At 41.8% G+C, this 25,620-nt stretch overlaps 1 protein-coding gene across 1 annotated transcript in view; it reads right to left on the bottom strand.

Annotated features, from left to right (window-relative positions):
* Positions 1–25,620, bottom strand: part of slx9 (SLX9 ribosome biogenesis factor) — a 162,534-nt gene that overhangs the window by 104,974 nt on the left and 31,940 nt on the right. The window lies entirely within an intron of this gene.

Here is a 25,620-nt window from a genome sequence, read left to right as displayed (position 1 = left end):
TCCCACATGGACGGTTGATCATAAAGGTTCAGTCACTTGGCATTTAAGATGAGGTAGTAAATTGGATTAGATATTGACTTTGTGGGTGAAGCCAGAGAATGGTGGTAGATGGTTGCCTTTCTGACTGGAGGCGTGTGACTAGTGGATTACTGCAGGGATTGGTGATGGGTCTGTTGTTGTTTGTCATCTATATCAATAATGTCGTTTGTAGATGACACAAAGATTGAGGGTGTAGTAGACAATGAGAAACACTACCAGGGATTGCCATGGGATCTGAACCAGCTGGAAAATTTGGCTGAAAAATAGCAGATGGAATTTAATGAAGGCAAGTACAAGGTGTTGCAGTTCAGTGGGACTAACTGGGGTAGGTCTTACACAGTGAGCAGTAGGCCACTGACAAGTGCAGCAGAACAAAAGGATCTCGGAATACAGGTCCATAATTCATTGAAACTGGTGGCACATTGGCCTTTGTTAATTAAATTTTTTGAGTACAGGAGACGGGACGTTCTGTTGTAGTTGTACAAGACGTTGGTGAGGCCTAATTTGGCGTACTGTGTGCAGTTCTGGTCACATACCTGCAAGAAAGACGTCAGTAAGATTGAAAGAGAACAGAGAAAACTTACAAGGATGTTGCCAGAACTGAAGGACTTGAGTTATAAGGAAAGACTGAATAGTTTAGAACTTTATTCCTTGGAATGTAGAAGACTGAGGAGAGATTTGATAGAGGTATCCAAAATTATGAGGGATGTAGACAGGGTAAATGCAAGCAGGCTTTTCCCACTGAGGTTATGTGTGACTACAATTAGAGGCCATGGGTTAAAGGTGAAAGATGAAATGTTTAAGGAGAACACAAGGGGAAACGTCTTCATTCAGAGTGTTGTGAGAGTGTGGAATGAGCTGCCAGCACAAGTGGTGTACGTGAGCTCAATTTCAACACTTAAGAGAAGTTTGGATTGGATACATGGATGGGAGGGGCAAAGAGGGCTATGGTCCAGATGTGGGTCGATGCGACTAGGCAGTTTAAATGGCTCAGCACAGTCTAGATGGGCTGAAGTGTCTGTTTCTGTGCTGTACTTTCCTATGACTCTATGATTAAGAAAGGCTTCAGACAATTACAAGCTCTGGAGGAACATTACCTATCTCCTCTTTAGCTTTATAATTTGTTATGGCAGTGATATCCAGATCGTCTTGTCCACAAAAATCAGGACAAACTCAAGTTGTTCACATACAGCTCTATTTACCTAGTTCTAAATATCAGCAAGTTCTTTTCAGAACAAATGAGGTTAGCTTTAAGAGAACTCCTGAGGTACTGCACTACCGTAGGCTGAACACCAATGACAGAGTTATGCTCGTTGTCTGAGTGAATGCGATAAATGTGGCCACCTTTGGAAAGCTGTTCCCACACCATCAGGTTGCTGACAAAACTGTAAACTTTAGATAATTTTACTTTTAACGCCAACCCACTTCTGCCTTTTTCAGGTGTATCTTCATTACTTGCCAAACTTTCTTCTACTCAGAGGGTCATTTGATTTTCCTCTCAGCTTGCTCTACTGAATACATTATCCACGGTTTTTATATTTATTTGAAAAATAGAACCCAACCACACTTCAAAGAAAGACTAATTTCTAATGAGGCATCCATTGCCTCCCCTACCTACGTGGTACTGTTCGTTCTTTATTAATTCATACTGCAATGCTCTTTTCCTGCTTTAGTGACTGTCAACACCAGAAGCTGTATTACTAAGAGCACAGTTCTATAAACAGGGGATTCAGACAATGGCATAGAATAGGAACTCATTATTTACAAAGACTCAGACCTTAGTACACCATGAAAATGTAACAAGTAACTGTTCTCTTGTTTGTTTATTTATTTAGAAATACAGTGCAGAAACTGCCCTTCCGGACCTTCAAGCCGCACTGCCCAGTAACACCCAACAACCCCGATTTAACCCTCAGCTAATCACGGGACAATTTACAATGACCAATTAACCTACCCAATACATCTTGGACTGTGGGAGGAAACCAGAGGATTTGGGGAAAAAACCCATGCATTCCACGGGGTGGACATAGAAACTCCTTACAGAGGACATCAAGATTGAACTCCAATGCTCTAAACTGTAATAGTGTCATGCTAATCACTACTATTCACTATTTGTTAATTAAATTATCCTTTGCTTTTAACAATCACAATCTAAATTATACAACAATTTACCAAGAATTCACACTGATGGTAATTAGAGATAATTTAGAAAATTATAATTAATGGTCACTGTACTGCCGGGGTGCTCCAGAACAAGCTGGACCAATGGTCAAGCAGTACCAACACTGAATGTGGAAAATTATCCACAAAATTGGCAAATCCCAGTCACCTAATTATTACCCCATTAACTAATTTTCAAATCAGCAAAGTGATAGACATATTTCACCATGTTGTAAAATGAGTTTAAACCATCAATAACCTGTTCACTAATGTGCAAGAGATTCATAAATCAATAGTCTTGTCAAAACATGGAAAAAGGAGTTTGGCTTCCAGCATTTATGACAACCTGAGGAACAGGAACAGTACTTTCCCCTCTGCCATCAGATCGTTGAATGGACAATGAACCTATGTACACTACCTCATTATTTTTTCTCTCTTTTTGCACTATTTTTTTAATATATCTCTTATTGAAACTTGTTTTTAAAATTATATACTGTACATAATTTAAAACTGTACTGCTGTTGCAAAGCAACAAATTTCACTTAATATGCCAGTGATATTAATTGCACGTCAGTGCAATTGATCAAGGAGCCCAAGTAAAAATAAATTAATAAATGTTGAAGTTAGGGCTGATTACTGACTCAATTCAAACTTTGTACAAAGGTGGTCGAAAGTACGAGAGGCTAAGCAATTTAGCCATGAGCTTTGTTACAGGGCACAAGGACATAATAGGAAGAGGAATATGGTTGCTCAACTCTGCCCTATCTATTCAATGTGATCATGGCTCACCTCCACAGGGCTCAACTCCTCTTCTATGCCAGATCACTACAGCCTTCAATTCACTCATCTTTTAAAAACTGATTTACCTATTTTAAAATACCTCCAGTGATCTAGCCTCCACAATACACACTTCCAAAGATTTAGCACATTTTGTAAGTGGTAGTTACAACCCACCTCTGTTTTAAATTGTTGCCTCTTACTATTGTAACAATGCTCACTAATTTGAGATTCTGTCAATTGCAAAAATATTTTTCCTCAACCTTGACTTGCCTCCTTAGAACCGGATCTTTTAATAATATTTACCTTTTGAATGGCACAGAATATAGATCCAATTTCTTGTCTCAACTGAAAGGATTACTCTCTAATCCCAAGAAATTTGCTTTATGTATAACATTAAAACTTTTTTCCAAAACCACGATACGCTAAGGTGGCCAAAAATGTGCAAGGTACTATAGATGTGTGCCTCACTAGGAGCTTGAACAATGGTAACAACATTTCTCAACCCCTAACCTATTGCAATAACATGTTTTGCCTTCTAAACCATTTTCACAGTGTTAGTGAAGAATATAATGGCACTGGAGGGAATCTGAGAATGATTCACAAGACAAATTCCTAGGATCAGAAGGTTGTCATATCAGGAACAAAATAAATAAAATCCATATTCTTTGACATTTAAGCACTTGCTGCATCTTCGTACTAATATTCTGCAATTTCTGCACAGGAACACCTGGATCCCCCTTTATTTCACTCACCTGCAGCTTTCTCCATTCAGGTAACAGCCTGCTTTTACATTCCTCCTATCAAAGTGCATGCCCTTACAGGTTTCCATATAAAACTCCACTTGCCAAGATTTTATCCACTCACTGAATAATATATCTGTTAAAGTCCAAATGTCTTCAATGCAATATGCTCTCCCAACTATTTTCACATTATCAGTTGCAAGGGAGGAGCAGGAAAACAGAACTGACTGGATTCTTCAATGTAATCCTGACACAGACAAGTGGCCGCCTGAAACAGTGTGACTCTTACATCCTTGACTGTGCAACGGACTTTAATAGAGGTTTGTCCAAATGCACTATCTTCCCTAAAACATACACAACTTTATGGTGAGCAAATACATCACCATTCCTTAATCAAAAAGTCAAATAACTGGAACCCACTACCTAACAGCACAGTGGGTACACCATCCCAACGAAAATCAGTGAAATTCAAGAAAGCAATTCACCAAAGAGTATTTAGACACTGGGTACAAATGGCGATCTTGCTTGTCCATGTCTCAGAAGAGTATTAATAACACATTATTCGCAATTCATTTGGTACTTTTCCTCTCAACAGCATACTCTTAATTTTAAAAGTACATTTAGACTACTGGCAAACAATTACTAAACTGTTATTAATCTGTCAAATTCTGTTCTCTAAGGCAACAAGTAATAAAAAAATCCAAATGCAATTTATTCCATTTCATAAGGAAGATTTCCCTTGATCATATTAAAATAAATACCCATAAATTTTGCAAATACTTTAACCGGTGCCAACTTTCAGAAGAGACATCATGTGATACTCAATATTTTTATGCGAAATTCCTATCCTCATCACTACAGTGTCATCAAATTACATTAAAAATGTCAATAATGTGAAGCTAGAAACTAATTTTCACAAATCATGCTCTTAACTCTGTATCCCAATCTTCTCCTCCCAAAAAGCCATTAAAAATTAAAGTGAGTTTCTAAATTTGGTCTTAAATGACTTCTTAGCACAAATGCCCTGAATGTAAAATAGAACAAATAGCAACTGCACATACTCAAAAGTGTAAAAATGTCCAAACTACATTTGTACGCACTCAAATTGCAACTTCCCTGAGTGGGACTGGGAAATAGTTGGCAATTTACAAATACAATACTTTATTTGAAAGCAAATAGATTCTCCTTAAAAGGTCAATAATGTGTTAATTTCCCAATGCTGCTCCAATGCTGTCAGCAGAAAATACTACCTTCTAAGACGAAGCAAGGAATAAGAAGCTGATGCTAACTGAAACTAGAGCTCCCTGTGCTTGCTCCACCTTTCAACAAGATCAAGCCTGATCTTTTATACCACTGCCACTTTTCTGCAGTTACTACTGGTATCTAAAAATCTATCAATCCCATTCAAGTCAAGTCAAGTCACTTTTTATTGTAATTTCAACCATAACTGCTGGTACAGTACACAGTAAAAACGAGACAACATCTTTCAGGACCATGGTGCCACATGAAACAATACAAAATCTACACTGAACTATGTAAAAACAACACAGAAAAAAATTAGACTACAGACCTACCCAGGACTGCATAAAGTGCACAAAACAGTGCAGGCATTACAATAAATAATAAACAGGACAATAGGCACAGTAGAGGGCAATAAGTTGGTGTCAGTCCGGACTCTGGGTATTGAGGAGTCTGATGGCTTGGGGGGAAGAAACTGTTACACAGTCTGGTCATGACAGCCCAAATGCTTCGGTGCCTTTTCCCAGATGACAGGAGGGAGAAGAGTTTGTATGCAGGGTGCATGGGGACCTTCATAATGCTGTTTGCTCTGCAGATGTGGTATGTAGTGTAAATGTCTGTAATGGCGGGAAGAGAGACCCCGATGATCTTCTCCGCTGACATCACTATCTGCTGCAGGGTCTTGAAATCTGAGATGGTGCAATTTCCAAACCAGGCAGAGATGCAGCTGCTCAGGATGCTCTCAATACAACCTCTGTAGAATGTGATGTGGATGGGGGATGGGAGATGGACTTTCTTCAGCCTTCGCAGAAAGTAGAGATGCTGCTGGGCTTTCTTTGCTATGGAGCTGGTGGTGAGGGACCAGGTGAGATTCTCCGCCAGGTGAACACCAAGAAATTTGGTGCTCTTAACGATCTTTACCACGGAGCCATCGATGTTCAGCAGAGAGTGGTCGCTCCATGCCCTCCTGAAGTCAACAACCATTTCTTTTGATTTGTTTACATTCAGAGCCAGGTTGTTGGCTCTGCACCAGTCTGTTAACTGCTGCACCTCCTCTGTGTGCTGACTTGTCGTTCTTGCTGATGAGACCCACCACAGTCATGTCATTAGCGAACCTGATGATGTGGTTCGAGTTGTGTGTTGCAGCACAGACATGGGTCAGCAGAGTGAGCAGCAGTGGACTGAGCACACAGCCCTAAACATTCTTGAACATACTCAATGACTTAGGACTCCACAGCCTACTTCTTCTGCTGTCTGAGAAAGCCAAATGTTTACTTTCAGACTGTCAGATTCTTGGTTCAAGAGACTGTAGCAAAAAAAAGAAACACTTATCCTGTCAACCAGGAATCTAGTTGAAGTATTGCATTAAAGGAGACAATTTCATTATAGTCTGAAGATGTTCTGGTATTCCTGAAATATTTACCATTACATGATCCCAAATTTCAAACAGAAGTACATAACCAGAACATTGTGCCTTTAAAAATGAGAAAATAAATGAAACTTAGTCTCTCTTGAAGTGCTATTAAATACTCAGGTAGATCTATCAGAAAGGATTGATCTAATTTGGCAGCAAGATGGGAACAGGAGAGAATTCAAGATGGAGAAAAACTAAGCAGAGAGATGCTAGAAAAAATATAAAAAGTGAAATAAACAGCCGCAAGGTAAAGCAGGAGTCAAAGGTATTAAAGAATATAGCAAAATTAAATGCTCGGTATCTGAATGCTTGTGGCATTCAAATCATGGTAAATGAAATGCACAAGTAAATGGTTATAACTGAAATTGCTGTCCAAAGCCTGAGAATTAAACATTTCAAAGTACTTCACGTACAGGAAGGACATTATTTTCTTCTGCTCCATTTCTTCCACTATTTTCTTGGAACACACTAATTTAATTTTGACTTCCAGTTGGTTTCCAGTAAGATTTCTCTCTCTACTAGGGTGCCAACCAAAATATTGGAACAGATAGAGAAAGAAAAATAAAGGGAAGAAGCACCTAAACTTTTTAAATCCCTGCTAATAAGTTTTGGAACTCGCCAAGAAAACTATTTTCATGTAATGATATCTTTCCAATTCCAGCCACTGTTGTGAATAATAACTAGTGATAATTTACCCCTTCATCTCAAAAAGCATGAACTTTACCATATGCTCAAGCAAATGCTCTTATTTAATGCTTTACAGAAATTTGTAAAGTAAACATTCTACATATTATCCTCATTCAAAGACAGTTTCCAACATGTTACCCTGCAGAACATTCTAAATATTATCCTTACTCAAGGACCGTTTCCAACATGTTACCCTGTATTTACATGGAAACTCAGTGGTGACCAGTTAGAAGGATGTCTGATCTAGGCCTCCCATTCTGATTTACATCAATAGTCCTCCAGTATGTTTGTAAAATATTAACAAATTGTAGCGGTGTGCTACACGCAGCGCTAAAATAACGACACGGAGTCGGTAAACTGCAGTTAAAGAGATTTTATTCGAACTTCACAGCTTCGCTTTAAAGCCTCCCTGATCCCGCCCTCCCCGGGCGCGGATGCTGTAGGGGGCACGTATTCACAGTCCCGTGCGGGCTTTTCCCTTTGTTGGTGAAGCAGACCTGGCGCCGTTTTGGGACTGGCCTTTGTGCCGGCGCGCTGGCTATTTGTGAGCCGGTTCGAGTGCGCTAGGAAGTGGGTCGCCACATAACCCCCCACCCCCAGAACTGGCGATACACCCCCCCCAATGTCCACAGTCTGGGCCGGACCCTGTTTGGGAGGTCGGCCTCTGCGCCGCGGTGCCGGAAACTCGACCGGTTGCGCCAAGTCCACATGGGCCGGTTTGAGTCGGTCCACCGTGAAAATCTCCTCTCTCCCCCCAACGTCCAGCACGAACGTGGACCCGTTGTTCCTGATCACCGTAAATGGCCCCTCGCAGGGCCGTTGCAGCGGTGGCCGATGCCCGCCCCTTCGTACAAACACAAACTTACAGTTCTGCAGGTCTTTGGGTACGCAGGTCGGGTTCTGCCCATGCTGCGAAGTGGGTATGGGGGCCAGGTTGCCAAGCCTCTCGCGTAGTCTGCCCAGGAATGCTGCGGGTTCTGCCTCGTGCCCCCTTGGGGCTGGTATGAACACCCCGGGGATGACCAGGGGTGCGCCGTACACCAACTCGGCCGACGAGGCGTGCAGATCATCTTTGGGTGCCGTGCGGATGCCGAGTAGGACCCAGGGAAGCTCGTCCACCCAGTTAGCTCCTCTCAGGCGGGCCATGAGAGCTGACTTTAGGTGACAGTGGAAACGCTCCACCAGGCCGATCGACTGTGGGTGGTAGGCAGTGGTGTGGTGCAGCTGTGTCCCCAAAAGGCTGGCCATCGCTGACCACAGGCCGGAGGTGAACTGGGTGCCTCTGTCGGAGGTAATGTGGGCCGGTACACCAAAGCGGGACACCCAGGTGGCGATCAGTGCCCGGGCGCAAGATTCGGAGGTGGTGTCCGTGAGCGGGATCGCCTCTGGCCATCTTGTGAACCGGTCCACGATAGTCAGGAGGTGCCCACGATATCCACATGAATGTGGTTGAAATGCCAGTGGGTGGGGTGGAACTGCTGCGGCAGAGCTTTGGTGTGCCGCTGCACCTTGGCCGTCTGGCAGTGCATGCACGTTCTGGCCCATTCACTGACTTGCTTGCGGAGTCCGTGCCAAACGAACCTGCTGGAGACCATCCAGACGGTTGTCCTGATGGAGGGGTGCGCTAAGTTATGAATGGAGTCGAAAACGCGTCGCTGCCAAGGTGCCGGGACGACGGGACTGGGCTGGCCGGTGGTGACGTCACAAAGTAGGGTCCTCTCACCTGGGCCTACGGGGAGGTCCTGGAGCTGCAAACCAGAGACTGCGGTTCTGTAACTTGGGATCTCCTCGTCTGCCTGCTGCGCCTCTGCCAGCGCCTCAAAGTCTACCCCTTGGGAAAGGGCATGAATGTTAGGGCGAGAGAGCGCGTCCGCCACGACATTGTCCTTACCCGAGACGTGCCGGACATCCGTCGTGTATTCAGAGATGTAGGACAGATGGCGCTGCTGGCGGGACGACCAGGGATCAGACACCTTCGTGAACGTAAAGGTAAGCGGCTTGTGGTCCGTGAACGCGGTGAAGGGCCTACCTTCTAAGAAGTACCTGAAATGCTGGATTGCCAGGTATAGCGCCAACAGTTCCTGGTTGAAAGCACTGTATTTGAGCTCGGGTGGTCGCAGGTGTTTGCTGAAAAACGCCAGGGGTTGCCAGTGACCCGCGATGAGTTGCTCCAGTACCCCACTGACTGCCGTGTTAGATGCTTCCACTGTGAGGGCGGTAGGGACGTCCATTCTGGGGTGCACTAGCATCGTGGCGTTTGCTAAGGCTTCTTTCGTTTTAATGAAAGCGGCGGCGGACTCCTCATCCCAGGTAACGTCCTTGCCCGGACCCGACATCAGGGCGAACAGGGGGCGCATGATTCAGGCAACTGAAGGGAGGAAGCGGTGGTAGAAATTTACCATACCCACGAATTCCTGAAGGCCTTTGATGGTGGTGGGACGGGGAAAATGGCGGACTGCGTCTACCTTAGCAGGCAGAGGGGATGCCCCATCTTTAGTAATCCTGTGGCCCAGGAAGTCGGTGGTGTCGAGCCCGAACTGGCATTTGGCCGGGTTGATTGTTAGACCGTATTCACTCAGTCGGGCGTAGAGTTGACGGAGGTGGGACACATGCTCCTGATGACTGCTGCTTGCTATGAGGATGTCGTCCAAATAGATGAAAGCGAAGTCCAGGTCGCGTCCCACCACGTCCATTAACCGCTGGAACGTCTGTGTGGCATTCTTCAGGCCGAACGGCATGCGGAGGAACTCAAAAAGGCCGAACGGAGTGATGAGTGCCATTTTGGGGACGTCGTCCGGATGCATCGGGATTTGATGGTATCCCCGGACGAGGTCTACCTTGGAGAAGATCCGTGCGCCGTGCAAGTTTGCTGCAAAATCCTGAATGTGCGGCACAGGGTAGCGGTCCGGTGTTGTAGCCTCGTTCAGCCTGCGGTAGTCGCCGCATGGTCTCCAGCCCCCTGTCGCTTTGAGCACCCTGTGCGGGGGGAGGCCCATGGGCTGTCAGACCGCCGTATGATCCCCAATTCCTCCATCCTCTTGAACTCCTCCTTCGCCAGTCGGAGCTTGTCCGGGGGAAGCCTTCGAGCACGGGCGTGGAGGGGTGGTCCCTGGGTCAGGATGTGGTGCTGTACGCCGTGTCGGGGCATGGCTGCCGTGAACTGCGGTGCCAGAACCGATGGGAAATCCACCAGGACCCTAGTGAAGTCATTGTCGGACAGCGTGATGGAGTCAAGGTGAGGGGCTGGCAACTGGGCTGCACCCAGGGAGAACGTCTGAAAGGTCTCAGCGTGGACCAGTCTCTGCCTCGGCAGGTCGACCAGCAGGCTGTGAGCCTGCAAAAAATCTGCACCCAGAAGCGGTTGGGCTACGGCGGCCAGTGTAAAGTCCCACGTGAACCGGCTGGAGCTGAACTGTAGCTGCACTGTACAGGTGCCGTAGGTCCTTACTGTGCTGCCATTCACGGCCCTCAGGGGGGGACCCGGTGCCCTGTTGCGGGTGTCGTAACTCATCGGAGGTAAGATGCTGATCTCGGCACCGGTGTCGACCAAAAAACGGCGTTCCAACCTCTTGTCCCACACATACAGGAGGCTACCCCGATGGCCAGCCGCCATAGCCATCAGCGGCGGCTGGCCCCGGCATTTCCCGGGAACTTGCAGGGCAGGCTACAGCAGCGGGCTTCTGTGCCCCACCGCTGGTGGTAGAAGCACCATTGTTCGTTGGGCTCCTCACCCCTGCCTCTGGGGTTAGCGGGCTCTGTGGCCGGGCCTGGTCTGGTTTGCTGCTGGAAGCGTGGCCTGGTGATCTGTGCGACGGACGCCCCACTCACCTTCTTGGCGTTCCACAGCAAGTCCGCCCAGGCTGCCACCTTCCGGGGGTCGCTGAAATCCGCGTCGGACAGCAGCAGGCGTATGTCCTCGGGCAGCTGCTCCAGGAATGCCTGCTCAAACATGAGGCAGGGCTTGTGTCCGCCAGCCAGAGACAACGTCTCATTCATTAAAGCCGATGGAGGTCTGTCCCCCAAACCATCCAGGTGCAGTAAGCGGGCAGCCCACTCGCGCCGTGAGAGTCCGAAAGTCCTTATGACTAGGGCTTTGAAGTCCGTGTATTTGCCGTCCTCCGGGGGCGACTGTATGAACTCCTCAACCTGGGCGGCTGTCTCCTGGCCGAGGGAGCTCACCACGTAGTAGTAACGTGTGTCCTCTGAGGTTATCTGCCGAACGTGGAATTGGGCTTCTGCTTGCTGGAACCATAGGTGAGGTCGCAGCGTCCAGAAGCTTGGCAGTTTCATTGAAACCGCATGAACAGATGTGGCGTCGGTCATCTCTGGTCCAAATATCGTTTGGACCGTCGGGGTCACCAATTGTAGCGGTGTGCTACACACAGCGCTAAAATAACGACACGGAGTCGGTAAACTGCAGTTAAAGAAGATTTTATTCGAACTTCACAGCCTCGCTTTAAAGCCTCCCTGATCCCGCCCTCCCCGGGCGCAGATGCTGTAGGGGGCACGTACTCACAGTCCCGCGCGGGCTTTTCCCTTTGTTGGTGAAGCCAACCTGGCGCCCTTTTGGGACTGGCCTTTGTGCCGGCGCACTGGCTATTTGTGAGCCGGTTCGAGTGCGCTAGGAAGTGGGTCGCCACAAAATGATGAAACAGTTGTCCCACCAAGAGAGTCTAAATAGCTTGGAACTGTATTCCTTGGAGCTTAGAAGAATGAGGAGTAACCTTATTCAAATATAAAAGATCCTAAAAGGATAGATATTGGATGTTTTCACAAGTAGGAGAGCTTCAAACATAAGTACAAAGGGCTGGTCATTTAACTCACAAGTATAGCCCTTCAAGATTATAGGTGCCATCTTATGGATGACCTGTTCACATGAATGGGCATTGGGATGACCACTAGGTCATTGGGGAAGATTTTTCTGCTGCTACAGGGCAATGGGCATTTAATGTCAAGTGAGAACAGGGTACTTCTTTGTAAACACAAAGTACACTGCAGATGCAGTGGTCAAATCAAGACGTACAAAAAAGTTGGATGAACTCAGCAGGTCGGGCAGCATCCGTTGAAAGAAGCAGTCAACTACATTTTTCTCTTATTCTTTAAGGGCAATAATAAGGTATTTCTTTGTGCCTGCACTCCCCACACCCATCTCTAAACTACTATAAATTGGGGACTGCATCAAACCAAGCTGAATTGGGGTGATGAGCAGACACTTTTTTTGATCGCTAAGTCAGTGAGACAGACTGGTGGCCACTCTTCCTGCTCTTCTGTCATGCCATTTCTATGATCCTCCACCACACACTGCGGTTTACATTTGTCTTGCAAAAAATCATATAATTAAGAGCTCTCAGGAACAAAACCCTGATATAACCCGAGAACTGTGCTCAAAGAACTTCCTTTGCACAGAGGGTGGCAAATCCTTGCAGTTACTGAAGAAGCATCATGAGAAATCTTTAGAGGAGCTGGATAAATATTTGATGGATAGCAGAATAGAGAGGTTTGAAGGAATGGCATAGAATAGTAGACAAGGTCACTATGGATTAGCTATGATCATATTAAGGGGCAAAACAGGTCTGAAGGACCATTTTCTTGTAATGAAGATACTATGCAAAGAAAAATTATGAATCTTTGTTCACTTCCATAAATTTTTCCTTCAAACAAAGATTCAGAACTACATTTTTCTCTTATTCTTTAAGGATAATAATAAGGACAAGTGCTTGGGTTATCTTCCAAACTCTGGTGGACCCATGTTAGTCAAGATGAGTTATCCGATTGGTATTCAGTTTATATTTACATACATTGGCAAGAACAGAGTTAAACCACAATGCATCATCCACTCATTAGTACTACGCAGGTACAAACTTAAAAAGCTCATACAAAAAAAAATTGTCCGAATGATACAGAGCTGTAATTCATCATAACAGGACATCATACCGTCCAGATGTTAAAACAGAAAATTGATTAGAAGTGAATATGGATTGAAAAGGGGAGATCAAAATTACCATAAATACATCACAGAAAATGCCCATGAAAATAATGTTTTTTTTTAATTTATTTATTAAATTTTTAGAAAATTACAGAGTAAATGTAATGATAAAATAGTGAAAAGAGAAAAAAAATAATAATATTGACCCTCCCCCTCCCCCCCTTAACCCTTATCTAAAGAAAAAAAAGAAAGAAAGAGAGAAAGATTGCCTGGATATCGGAGGATCCCCACATGCTCCATGGAGTTCAAAATAATTTTAATTTTTATTTTTACTTTCCCCAATTACTTTATAATTTTATCTTCAAAAGGACCTATGTATTTAATCCTATCTTTTGTAGGTAAGGGAGCCAAATTTTCAAAAATATATCATATTCATTTCTTAGATTATATGTACCGTAGATGTCGGATTATAAGCCGCTACTTTTTTCCCACATTTTGAACAGCTTTGAACACTGCGGCCTTTACTACGGTGCGGCTAATGCATGGTTTTTTTTCATGCCGCCAAAAACATTTTGCCTCGTAACAGTAGACCAATAAAATTGATGAGTAGTTCACAGAGGTCCAATGAAATTGTACGATAAATCAAGCGCACTTTCACAATTAAATTATTGTAAATCAGTCATTTGTACTCACCCTCATCAACATGGAAAACACTCGAAGAAAAGCATTGTGCTGCCTTTATGGCAGTTATTTAGTTTATAATATTTTCGCTTAGTAATTTATTTGTTAGTATTTTCTAGTTAAAGTTAGAAGTACTACATCCTGGGATACTATGACGTCACATCCGGTTTCGCCGCGTCTTGTGGGAAATACCGGTTTGCGATAAACGGGAAGGTGGGGGCATTAGACCCGAGCGAAACGCTGCTTTTAAGTTAAAGGTGATCAATAACTTTTCCTGGTAGGCTGCAGTATATATTTTTTACCAGTCGTTAGGAGATATTGGAATGTATACGCAACGTAATTTGTGTGTTACCGATACGTATGTATATTTAAAAGTAGCCGTGTTACAGGCACGGTTCGAAAAAAAGCATTTGCAATATGTATTTGTTTATGTTACCATATGGATTTAATTAAAAGTTAAAAAATCCTCACGTGTAATATCTTTCTGTGTAAATATCTCATATTACAACGTGGGACACCTGCGGCCTAAAATCCGGTGCGGTCTAAAATCCGGTGCGGCCTAAAATCCGGTGCGGCTTGTACAAGTACAAAATTGATTTTCTTTCTAAAATTAGAGCCAGTGGCTTTTAATCAGGTGCGCTCTGTAGTGCGAAATCTACGGTAATTTTTTCAAGTGGAATACAACTATATATTTCATTATTCCAACGATCCATAGTTAGATATAAGTCAGATTTCCAAGTAACTGCGATAACTTTTTTGGCTACTGCCAACGCAATTCTTATAAATTTTTTCGGATACTTATTCAATTTAAGTTTCGGTATTGTCCCTTCAATGTCTCCTAATAAAAATAATATTGGACTATGTGGGAGTTGTACTCCAGTAATTTGTTCCAATAAAAGTCTTAGATTTATCCAAAATGATTGAATTTTAAAACAAGACCAAGTAGAATGTAAAAAAGTACCAATTTCTTGATTACATCGAAAACATTGGTCAGACATATTTGAATTTAATCTATTTATTTTCTGTGGTGTTATATATAACTGATGTAAAAAATTATATTGTACTAATCTAAGTCGAACATTTATTGTATTTATCATACTATCAGAACATAATCTTGACCAACTTTTTCCATCAATTTTAATATTCAAATCAGATTCCTTTCTTTGTTGAATACAGATTATAAAATAATAGCAAAAATTTTATCTAATAGAATATCTAAATATTTACCAAAATTAATACATATGGATCAAACAGGTTTTTATTAAAAACAGACAATCAACGGATAATATAACCCGGTTACTTAGTATAATTCATTTGGCACAAAAAAGAGAGGAAATGAGTGTGGCAGTTGCTTTGGATGCAGAAAAAGCATTTGATAGATTGGAATGGGATTTTTTATTTAAGGTATTGGAAAAATATGAGTTAGGAAAATCTTTTATACAATGGATTAAAACCTTAAATACTAATCCTCAAGCTAAAGTAGTTACGAATGGTCAGATTTCAACACTATTTTGCTTAACGAGGTCAACTAGACAAGGCTGCCCATTATCACCTGCTTTATTTGTATTGGCAATAGAACCATTAGCTGAATTAATTAGAACAGATTCAGACATTGTGGGCTTTAGAGTTAATCAAGAAGAATATAAGATTAATTTATTTGCTGATGATGTTTTGATTTATTTAACAAACCCATTGCAATCTTTACAAAGACCATCTTTTAGATTGGAAGAATATGGGAAAATATCAGGGTATAAAGTAAATTGGGATAAAAGTGAAATTTTACCCCTTACCAAAGGAAGTTATAATCAATGTCGATTAGTAACTCAATTTCGATGGTCAATAAATGGGATAAGATATTTAGGTATAAGTCGATAATGATGTAAAAAATTTATATAAACAAAATTATTTACCATTATTAAAAAAAAGAGGATCTTGATAAATGGATGATGTTACCAATAACATTAATAGGTAGAGTTAATGCTGTAAAAATGAATATATTTCCTAGATTGCAATATTTATTCCAAACTTTACCAATACAATTCCCTCAGAAGTTCTTTCAAGAACTGAATAAATACGTAAGAAAATAATGTTTAAACTATTATTTCATAATTGTCTGGTTTAATATTGTGGAAGCTATTAATAATTAGTACCATCAGTGAGAAAGAAGGCAATCATCTATTACATAGGTTCACGATGTGCCCAAGTACTTTTGAAGCACAGGAATTATTGTACCATTAAAAAAATTCAACCATCTGGCACACAACATGCCACAAACAGTAATGTTAAAAGCTTTATGTCATATGATAAGCAAATTCATAATGGCTCATCACTTTATGTTCAATACCTGTGTTCTTCAATTGTGCTTATACAAACACCCTACAAATTCAAATCAGGATCTCAATCAGAAAATGTTCAGAAATTTGACAGTAATTCTGATATGTTTTTCAATTACACAGTGGAGCAAAATGAGTTTTCATATCTGACAAAAAAGGAAAAGGGTCAGACAAGCTTAATATGGGCCCAAGAAAGTCCTGGACATACTTTCTGCTATTTATAGTTGGTTGTGAAATGAGTCGCATTAGCAGCTAATTCCCACAGGGCATACTGAATTCTGTTGGTATCAACAAATCAATTTGAGATTCCATTTTCCATGTCTGTGATCAAAAGAAGCATTTCCACCTCCTGAGATGTCTAAAAATACAGATCCAGATGGAGATTATCCAATGTTAAATAACTGTCCCATCTAATCCCTTCTATTACATGCAAACTAAGCAAATAAAAATGATCACTCAAGAAGATTAATAATCCTCAGCATGTTGGTTTCTCTCTGTTCATTGTTGATTTTTGTCACATTTTTAAATTCCTATCTTACAAGACTGAGCCACATTAACACTTCATAGAAAATATAACCTTTGAAATGTTAGTTTTGTATCTCCTGTGTGAAAATGTATGAAAAACCAATATTATTTTACCAGATTCATTAATGTGATAATTTATGAGCAACAAGTTTATTTTATGAAGTTCATTGGTGAGAAAAAATATTTCACCAACTTTCTCTTCCAATTATGTCAAATCATGCAGCACAGGGGAATTCTTCGAACACTTTAGAATGGAACAATATGGATAAAATTAAAGTCCTGCAAAATAGGATTGGGATCTCCAAAGACTCAGTTTCAAAGATTTTTGAGGGAAACTATAGAAGCAACAGAGATCAAGTTAATTGGAGTTTTTTTCAAAAACATGATGCCTGGATAAAGAAAAGACTCTGGGGAGTGAGTCAGTGAGGATTGGTAGAACGAACAGGCCATAATTTTCAGTTTAATCTCAAAGACATATCGTAGTTCAAAGGTAAAAGTAAATTTATTAACAAAGTGTTGTGTATTTATTATTTCAGTAAAATTTGAATAATATTGTAAATATGTTGTTTGATTAAACATTTGTGTTTAAATAGCTCTTTATAGGTTAAATATAAAAGTCCATGAATGCCATACATCATTACACCACGTCAAAAGTGCGCACCTTGTTAAAAGCAAAAACTAAGTAGTAGACACACATCTCCTGGCTCTGCATTTTTCTTTCAATTAGTTTTATGTTTTGAAGTTACAAAACATAACAGCGATGACGAGGATGCTTTAAACAAATCCAAAACGACTACCTACCTGTTGAAGCGCAGAAAAGTTTTTTAAAAAGCACAGCAAGAGGTCCAGTTAAAAGAAAAGGCAAGAAACGAATGAATTCAGTTCATAAATAGAGCATAAAAAAAAGAGCAGAAATGGTTAGCTACATCAAAAAGACATATTTGATTGCACAAAAGATAACTGGATATTGTATACTTAACAAATTGAGCTGTCTTTTCAAGCAAATGAAATAGCCAATGAAGAGAGTGCCAGGTTTGCTGGGCATTAGGTTAAAAAGCATGCAGCTTGCTTGGAAATTTAAATTTCCAACCAAACCAGCCAAAAATGAGCTTTACTGATATTGTGAGAGTAATGCAGGAACATTTAGAACTGAAACCATTGTTGACTGCAGAACACTGTAGGTTCCATAGGCAGAGTCAAGACGAAGGGAAGTCCATTTCAACATACGTGGCTGAATTGAGAAATTGTCTGAGCATTGCTGGTTCAGCGATGGGCTTAATGATGCACCGAAAGATCACTTAGTTTGTGGAATCTTACAAGAAAGTATTTAAAAATGGTTTCTAATTGAAGCACAACTCACATTTAAAGGAGCAGTTGAAATTGCTGTGTCAATGGAAACAACAGACAGAGAGGCAATTGAATGAAAGTGAGCATGAACAAATTCCAGCCTTCACACATAGTTCTGCCTGGCTGAACAAACTGTGTTATTGTTGTGGTAGGGACTCACATATACCAGTGGTCCCCAACCACCGGGCCGCAAAGCATGTGCTACCGGGCTGCGAGGAAACGATATGATATGGCAAGATGAAACAATATGAGTCAGCTGCACCTTTCCTCATTCCCTGTCACGCCCACTGTTGAACTTTAACACACACAAGGTCATCAGTCGCCTAAACGCAGTGATACCCTCGCGCCAAGGATCACTGGTTGGCCTCGCACAGCTGGTGAGAAGTGCCGTCACTACTGGCCTGGAGTGCAGACAGATGGGCGCCGCTTCTAAACCTGTTTATGGCATGGGGACCTCTGGCCCTGACCTTGTCCTCTCACCCCACACTCGACCAGCTGCACCTGGCCAAGCTGTCTGGCAGTGGGCAGGCGGGAAGCTGAAGTTCGGGCCCAGAGGCTCTCTAATGAGGCAATGAAGGCCTCAAGACTGCTTCTGTACCTTGAGTTCAAGCACCCTGCACTTAAAAACAAACCCATTGAGTTTTCTGAGCAGAAAAAACGTGAACAAGCGGGTTAGAAGCAAGTGCTGATAGCCACATAAACTAAATTGCGGAATAGACTGGACATTAAGGAACCACCTTCGAGTATCACTGTATTCCAGTCGTGTTTAACAGCCCCACCCCACCCGTCGTCGGCTGGTCCACAAGAATATTGTCAATATTAAACTGGTTCGTGGTGCAAAAAAGGTTGGTGACCCCTAACATACACCAGCTAATGCACGCTTAAAGGTGAAACTTGCAGAAAATGCAACAAGGTAAGACACATAGAAACCCGGTAGGACACATACAAAAAGCATGTCAAGCATACAAAAATAAATGAACTGCATGTGGAAGAGAAAAAGATAAAAATGTGTAGTTGCAATTTCAAACTAATCTGCATGTTGTTGATGAAAAATCTGATATTGATGAGTGTGACACAGGACTGAGTAGCCTTGAGATTTATAATGTGAAAACTAACAATAGAGAAGCAGTATGGCTTACAGAAGTGAACAGCAAATTAATTCAAAGATTCAAAGTACAGTTATTATCAACCACCCAATGTGCAAAAAAAGAACAAATTGCACTAACAGCTAAAAGTGAGCAAACAACACATAGAATATCAAAACTGAATTACAAGATTGAATTCAAGAAGACAACTAATCATGGAAATGCTGATGAGTTGTCCTGTTGCTGATGGATTTGATGTGTTGTGCATCCAGAGACGCTCTTCTGCATATCAGTTGTAATGCGTGCTTATTTGAGTTACTGAAGTCTTCCTATCAGCTTGAATCAGTCTGGTCATTCTCTCTCTCATTAACAAGGCATTTTCACCCATAGAACTGTTGCTCAATGGATGTTTTATGCTTTCACACCATTCTCTGTAAATGGTAAAGACTGCTCAGTATGAAAATCCCAGGAGATCAGCAGTTTCTCAGATAGTCAAACCACCACATATGGCACCAACAATCATTCTGTAGTCAGTCACTTAGATTACATTCTTCCCCAGTCTGATGTTTGGTCTGAGAAACAACTAAACCTCTTGACCATGTCTGCATGCTTTTATGCATTAAGTTACTGCCACATGATTGGCTGATTAGATATTTGCAATTCCGAACAGGTGTACAAGTGTACCTAATAAAACGATCGCTGATTATATATGAGAACAAAATTATTATCAAAAAAGCCATAAAAGCAAAACATTAAGTGAAAATGATGGAAATGCTGATTATCTGAAAACTGCTGTACGCAATTCCTGCCGAAGGGTTTCAGACCAAACATCAACTGTACTCTTTTCCTAGATGCTGCCTGGCCTGCTGAGTTCCTCCAGCATTTTGTGTGTGTTGCTTGAACTTAATTAAAATCTGCAGGTTCTGTAAACCAGTGCTCAAACAAGTAGACATGGTATTTCTTGAGTTTACATTGAGCTTCATTCATGGCCACAAATAGGTGGCAGAAGGTAAGAGGTCGCGATGGTATTGAGATTAGTGGCAGGAACCAAGAGCTCAAGGTCACACTTGCAAATTCACAGATCTTCTGCAAAGTGATCATTCATTATGCATTTGAATTCACAATGCAGCACAGACCAAATTACAAGGCACATCACTGAACTGCGTTGAAATGGGAGAAGGTAAAAAGGCAGATGCAACATCATCTCCAATTAACACATACGAACAAGATGGAGGACTGCCGAAGGGTCTTGGCCCGAAATGTTGACTGCTCGTTTCCACAGATGCTGCCCGACCTGCTGAGTTCCTCCAACTTGTTTGTACGTGTTGTTTTGACCCCAGCATCTGCACTATACTTTGTGTTTATCATCTCTAATTGTTTTGTAAGATGCCATGATTAGGGGAAATGGAAGTGTATTAGAGGAAGCTGTTCCTTTGTAGGGCTGAGAACAAAGGAGGTGGGAAAGATGTGCCCAAAAATGGCATAATGTTGAAAACAAACAAAAATATTGCAAAGTAGAGCTGCTAGGATGGTAAAGGGAAACCTATTCTAATCCCAGTTAGAGCATATAAACAAGAAATGGAACTCAGTGCAGTTTGAGGAAGGTTTACACTCGATTAAAAAGTGACAAAAACAAAAGCGATTGTAAAGAAGGTGTAATTGTCAGAAAGTATACAATGGATACACAGCAAGTGTCAAAAGAGAGTACAGTCCTTGCAATGATCATGGTCAAAAAATGTCAAGGAAGTCAAAGAGGCTGCAAGTATTAGTGGCTAAAGGTCACTAGTCGATTTATTGCTGATTGTAGAATTTGAGGGAGAGAAGGTTGAAGAGCAATGCAGCAATTGAATTTAAAGAGCAAACACGAGGAAATCTGCAGATGCTGGAAATTCAAACAACACACACAAAATGCTGGTAGAACACAGCAGGCTAGGCAGCATCTATAGGGAGAAGCGCTGTCGACGTTTCGGGCCAAAGGGTCTCAGCAAAGTGTTCTACCAGCATTTTATGTGTGTTGCAGCAATTGAATGAAAGGATGAAAAACCTTGAGGCCTTGCAAGTGCATTTCCGTGGTCAACAATTTACCAGAAGATCCAAGTAACAGGGCAACAAAGGACCCCTCCAAGTTTCCAGAGTCTCATTTTTCAAATTGGGAGAAGCAAGTGATATTTAAGTTGAAGTTAAAAATAAAACCAATACTGGAACTATTAAAGTCAGCATCTGCAAACAAATCAAGTCAATATTTTAGATCACTGAACTTTAATCAGAACCACTTTTGTCAGTTTGTTTTAAATTGGCTTTTCAATTCAAGGTGAAGCCAATTCAAGGTCAATTGAAGGAATAGGTAAAGTCAAACAGAGAAAGATGATATTGGAAAGGAACTGGCAAGACTATCCAGTGGAGAATTCAAGGATCAAATCACCACCATGGAAATGAACTGGGAAATGGGGAAAAGAAGGGGAAGAAATAACAACTGTGGAGCAAGAACATGCTGGATGCATTATTTAAGCAAGGCTGGCTTCCTTAGATATCACAAGAAGTTTGGAGGTTGGGCATGATGGCTGAGGATGGGAGGTCTGAGGAAAAAGTAAAGCAAGCAGTTATAATCAGTGTATTTACTGTCCAAAGGACAAGATGTGAGGGAGATAGATGCTAGAGGATATCGAAATGCACCATTCAATCTTCATGGGATAAAGATTAATACATCAAACAACAACAAGCAGCTTCAACCTTCGGGTTAGTCTTCATAATTACAGTATTGCAAATTAGAGCGATAGGTCGGAGTACAGCGTGTGTGTGTGTGTGTGTGTGTGTGTGTGTGTGTGTGTGTGTGTGTGTGTGTGTGTGTGTGTGTGTGTGTGTGTGTGTGTGTATATATAATAACTTCTATTAAAATGATGCACTGCTCTGAAATTCAGTACAACTTTAGCGCCACCTGCTGGTTGGTGCAACTTAGGTAAGATTTTACAATGAAGTTTTTATTGATTACAATGATGTCTTTAGAAATAAAAATAAGGAATCTGAATTTTGAAAAAAATCTGAACATTTTCAGATTTAGGCCTCTTCAGACCATTCTTCACCACTATTCAATCACGGCTGAGGCATCCCTCTCAACCCCATTCTCCTGTCTTCTTCCCTGTAACCTTTGATGCCCTGACTAAAGGCTGATTTATACTTGTGCATCGCATCTACGACGTAGGTACTGCGTACCCTACGACGTAGGTACTGCGTACCCTACGACGTAGGGTGATGTGCACCTCCTCAAAAAAGTAACTCACGCGTCGCGGCGACGCAGACCGCAACAACTGTGATTGGTCCGCTTGGTAGCATCGCATTTCCTCCTACGCATTTCCGGTTGCTTCTTCTCCGACATGTCTGTACACCAATGTGAAATAGATGAACCAAATCGTCAAATCTACCTGCCGACATGCGAAGATGTTTGAAATGCATTTCCTTGTCCATGTCTTTCACGAAGAAACACAACACAGTGACATAGAAACCCCACCGCCAGCTAGCGTTTTGGTGCACACCAATGCATGCTCGCTACAGCATAGCCTACGTGAAAGTGAAAATCAGGGCTTTGGTGTAGCCTGCACGCACAAGTATAAATCAGCCTTAAACAAGAACCTATTAACCTCCGCTTTAAATATACTCAATGACTTGGTCTCCACAGCCATCCCTGACAATAATTTCCACAGATTCACCACCCTCTGGCTAAAGAAAATCCCCCTCATCTGTTATAAATGCATGTCCCTCATTTGTGAAGCTGTGCCCTCTGGTCCTAGCCTCACCTACTATAGGAAACCATCCTCTCCACATCCACTCTATCCAGGCCTTTCTATATTCAATAGGCTTCAATAAGATCCCCCCCCCCCCACACCATTCTTCTGAAATCCAGCACGTATAGGCCCAGAGCCATCAAATGCTCCTCATACATGAACCCTTTCTTTCACAGAAGCATTCTTGTGGACCTCCTCTGAACCCTCTCCAATGCCAGCACATATTTTTCTTAAAGAGCACAAATCTGCTCATAATACCCCAATTGCAGTCTGACCAATGCCTTATAAAGCCTCAACATTACATCTTTGCTCTTATATTCTAGTCCTCATAAATAAATTCTAACATTGTATTTGCCTTCCTTACCACCAACACAACCTGCAAATTAACCTTCAGGGAATCCTGAACAAGGATTCCCAAGTCCCTCTGCACCTGATTTTTGAATCTTCTCCCCGTTTAGAAAATAGTCTACATGTTTATTCCCTCTACCAAAGTGCATGAACATACATTTCGCTACACCATAGTCCATCTGCCACTTATTTCCAATCTGTCAAAGCCCTTCTGCAGACTCCCTGCTTTCTCAACACTACCTGCCCCTCCGCTATCTTCAAATCATTCACAAACTTGGCCACAAAGCCATTAATTTCGTCATCCAAATCATTGACATATAACATGAAGTGGTCCTAACACCAACGCCTGTGGAACACCACTCATCAGCGGCAGTAAAACAGAAATGGCCCCCTTTATTCCTACCCTTTTCCTCTCACCAGTCTGTCAATTTTCTACCCATGCTAGCATCTTTCCTATAATACATGGACTCTTATCTTTTAAGCTGCCTCCTGTACAGCACTTCATCAAAGGTCTTCAGAAAATACAAGTAAACAACATGCACTGACTCTCCTTTGTCTATCGTGCTTGTTATTTCCTCAAAGAATTCCAACAGATTTGTCAGGCAAGATTTCCCTTAAAGGAAGCCGTGCTTACTTTGGCCTCCTTTTTCATGCACCTGCATGTACCCTGAAATCTCATCCTTAATAATGGATACAAACATCATCCCAACCACTGAAGTCAGGTTAACTAGCCTGTACTTTCCTTTCTTCTGCCTCCCTCCCTGCTTAAAGAGTGGAGTGAATTTACAATTTTCCTTTTCTCTGGAACCAATTTAGAACCTAGTGAATCTTTAAAGATCGTCACTGATGCCTCCACAATTTTTTCAGCTACCCCTTTCAGAACCCCAGGGTCTAGTCGATCTGGTCTATGAGACCTATCTACCTTCAGACAATTCAGCTTCCTAAACACTTCTCCTTGGTAATAACAACTACACTCACTTCTGCCCACTGATACCATTTTAAGCACAAATACAACGCAATACCCTTATGATTCAATGATACAAGCTTAACACAGCAATACATTCATGATTATCAAAGGACCTTCACATTCTTTAATAAAAATGTCTCAAACACAACTAGGCTGAAAGAACGGTTAACACACACAAAATGCTGAAAAAACTCAGCGGGTCAAGCAACATCTATGGACAGGATAAAGTTCCAGTTTCAATTTGCAAAAACAACAGCTCATCATATTGCATCAGTCACACAAAATGACTGCTAAGTAAATGAGGGTGCATTTTTTATGCTTCAAATATGATATTTTTATGCTTCAAATGTTCCTGGTAAACACTGCAAAGCTCCAAAGGACTCTCTATTATTGTATGCCACCAAATGATTGCTGACCAAATACAGTATTCACATTGACACGTCAATTGAAATTTACAATAAACATTTTAAAACTCTTTTTTCAGAAATCAACCGAAGTTCAGATCTATACTGTGGAAGAGCTCTAGAGTGAGCATCAGGAGAGAGACACTTCATCAGCAGCCAAAACACTTCTGGGAATTCATGACTAGAAGCCCAGTGCTTTGCTGGAGAAGTATAGATGTTATCGGAGATATCTGGGAAGAAGCTGTTTTAAAACAAAGGAAACTAGTGTGTTAAGTAACCTTCACAATATCATGCGAGCCCTTGACGGGGCAGAGAAAAAAAATGTAGTCGGCCCTCCTTATCCACGAATTCAACAACTGTGAATTGCGAAAGCCCAGAAGTGCTCTTCCAGCACTTGTTGTTCGAGCATGTACAGACTTTTTTTCTTGTCATTATTCCTTAAACAATGCAGTATAACAACTATTTTACATAGTATTTACATTGTATTAAGTATTATAAGTAATCTAGAGATGATTTAAAGTATACGGGAGGATGTGCGTGGGTTATCGTGGATCGGGATTGAAAAAAATCGGAAGTTCTCTTACTAAGTAAGTCGGAACAGGTACATCCGGTATTATTTAGTGTCCGTCAAACGTTTGTCTTAGTATATAGTATATATTTTACCTTTCTATGCATATAAAATGCTTAAGAACGTATGTTTCAGTGCCGGCTCTGGAACGGAAGTTCCCGAGTTCGATCCAGTGACAGACCGCTCCCGAGTACGCTCTCCACTGTGCCGGGTTGATGTGGAGGATCAAAAACCCAAAACCCAATAATTAAACCACTGCGTTGCTTAGTAATTAATTGTAGCTTTCATCAGGGCAGGGCCTTTCTCACTTTATCCTTTAAAATTGTTCCAATAGTTGACCAATATAGCCTATTGCTTTTCCAATGACCGATGGCGTTTCACCTCTTTCCGATCGCTTAATTATTTCCACTTTATTTTCAATCATGATCATGATTGTTTTCGTGAACAGAAACACTGAAGATTCAGAGGTCCACCACCAGGTCCTAAAGTCCACTGCACTGAGACAGGTTAAATAAGGTCTGGGGTTCCGCTGGGTCCTAAGGACCACCGCATTAAGACAGGTTGAATAAGGGACTTGAGTATCCGCAATTTTTGGTAT

The sequence above is a fragment of the Hemitrygon akajei genome, chromosome 5, assembly GCF_048418815.1.
Source record: "Hemitrygon akajei chromosome 5, sHemAka1.3, whole genome shotgun sequence".
Taxonomy (NCBI): Eukaryota; Metazoa; Chordata; class Chondrichthyes; order Myliobatiformes; family Dasyatidae; genus Hemitrygon; species Hemitrygon akajei.
This window is presented reverse-complemented; position numbering and strand designations above follow the sequence as displayed.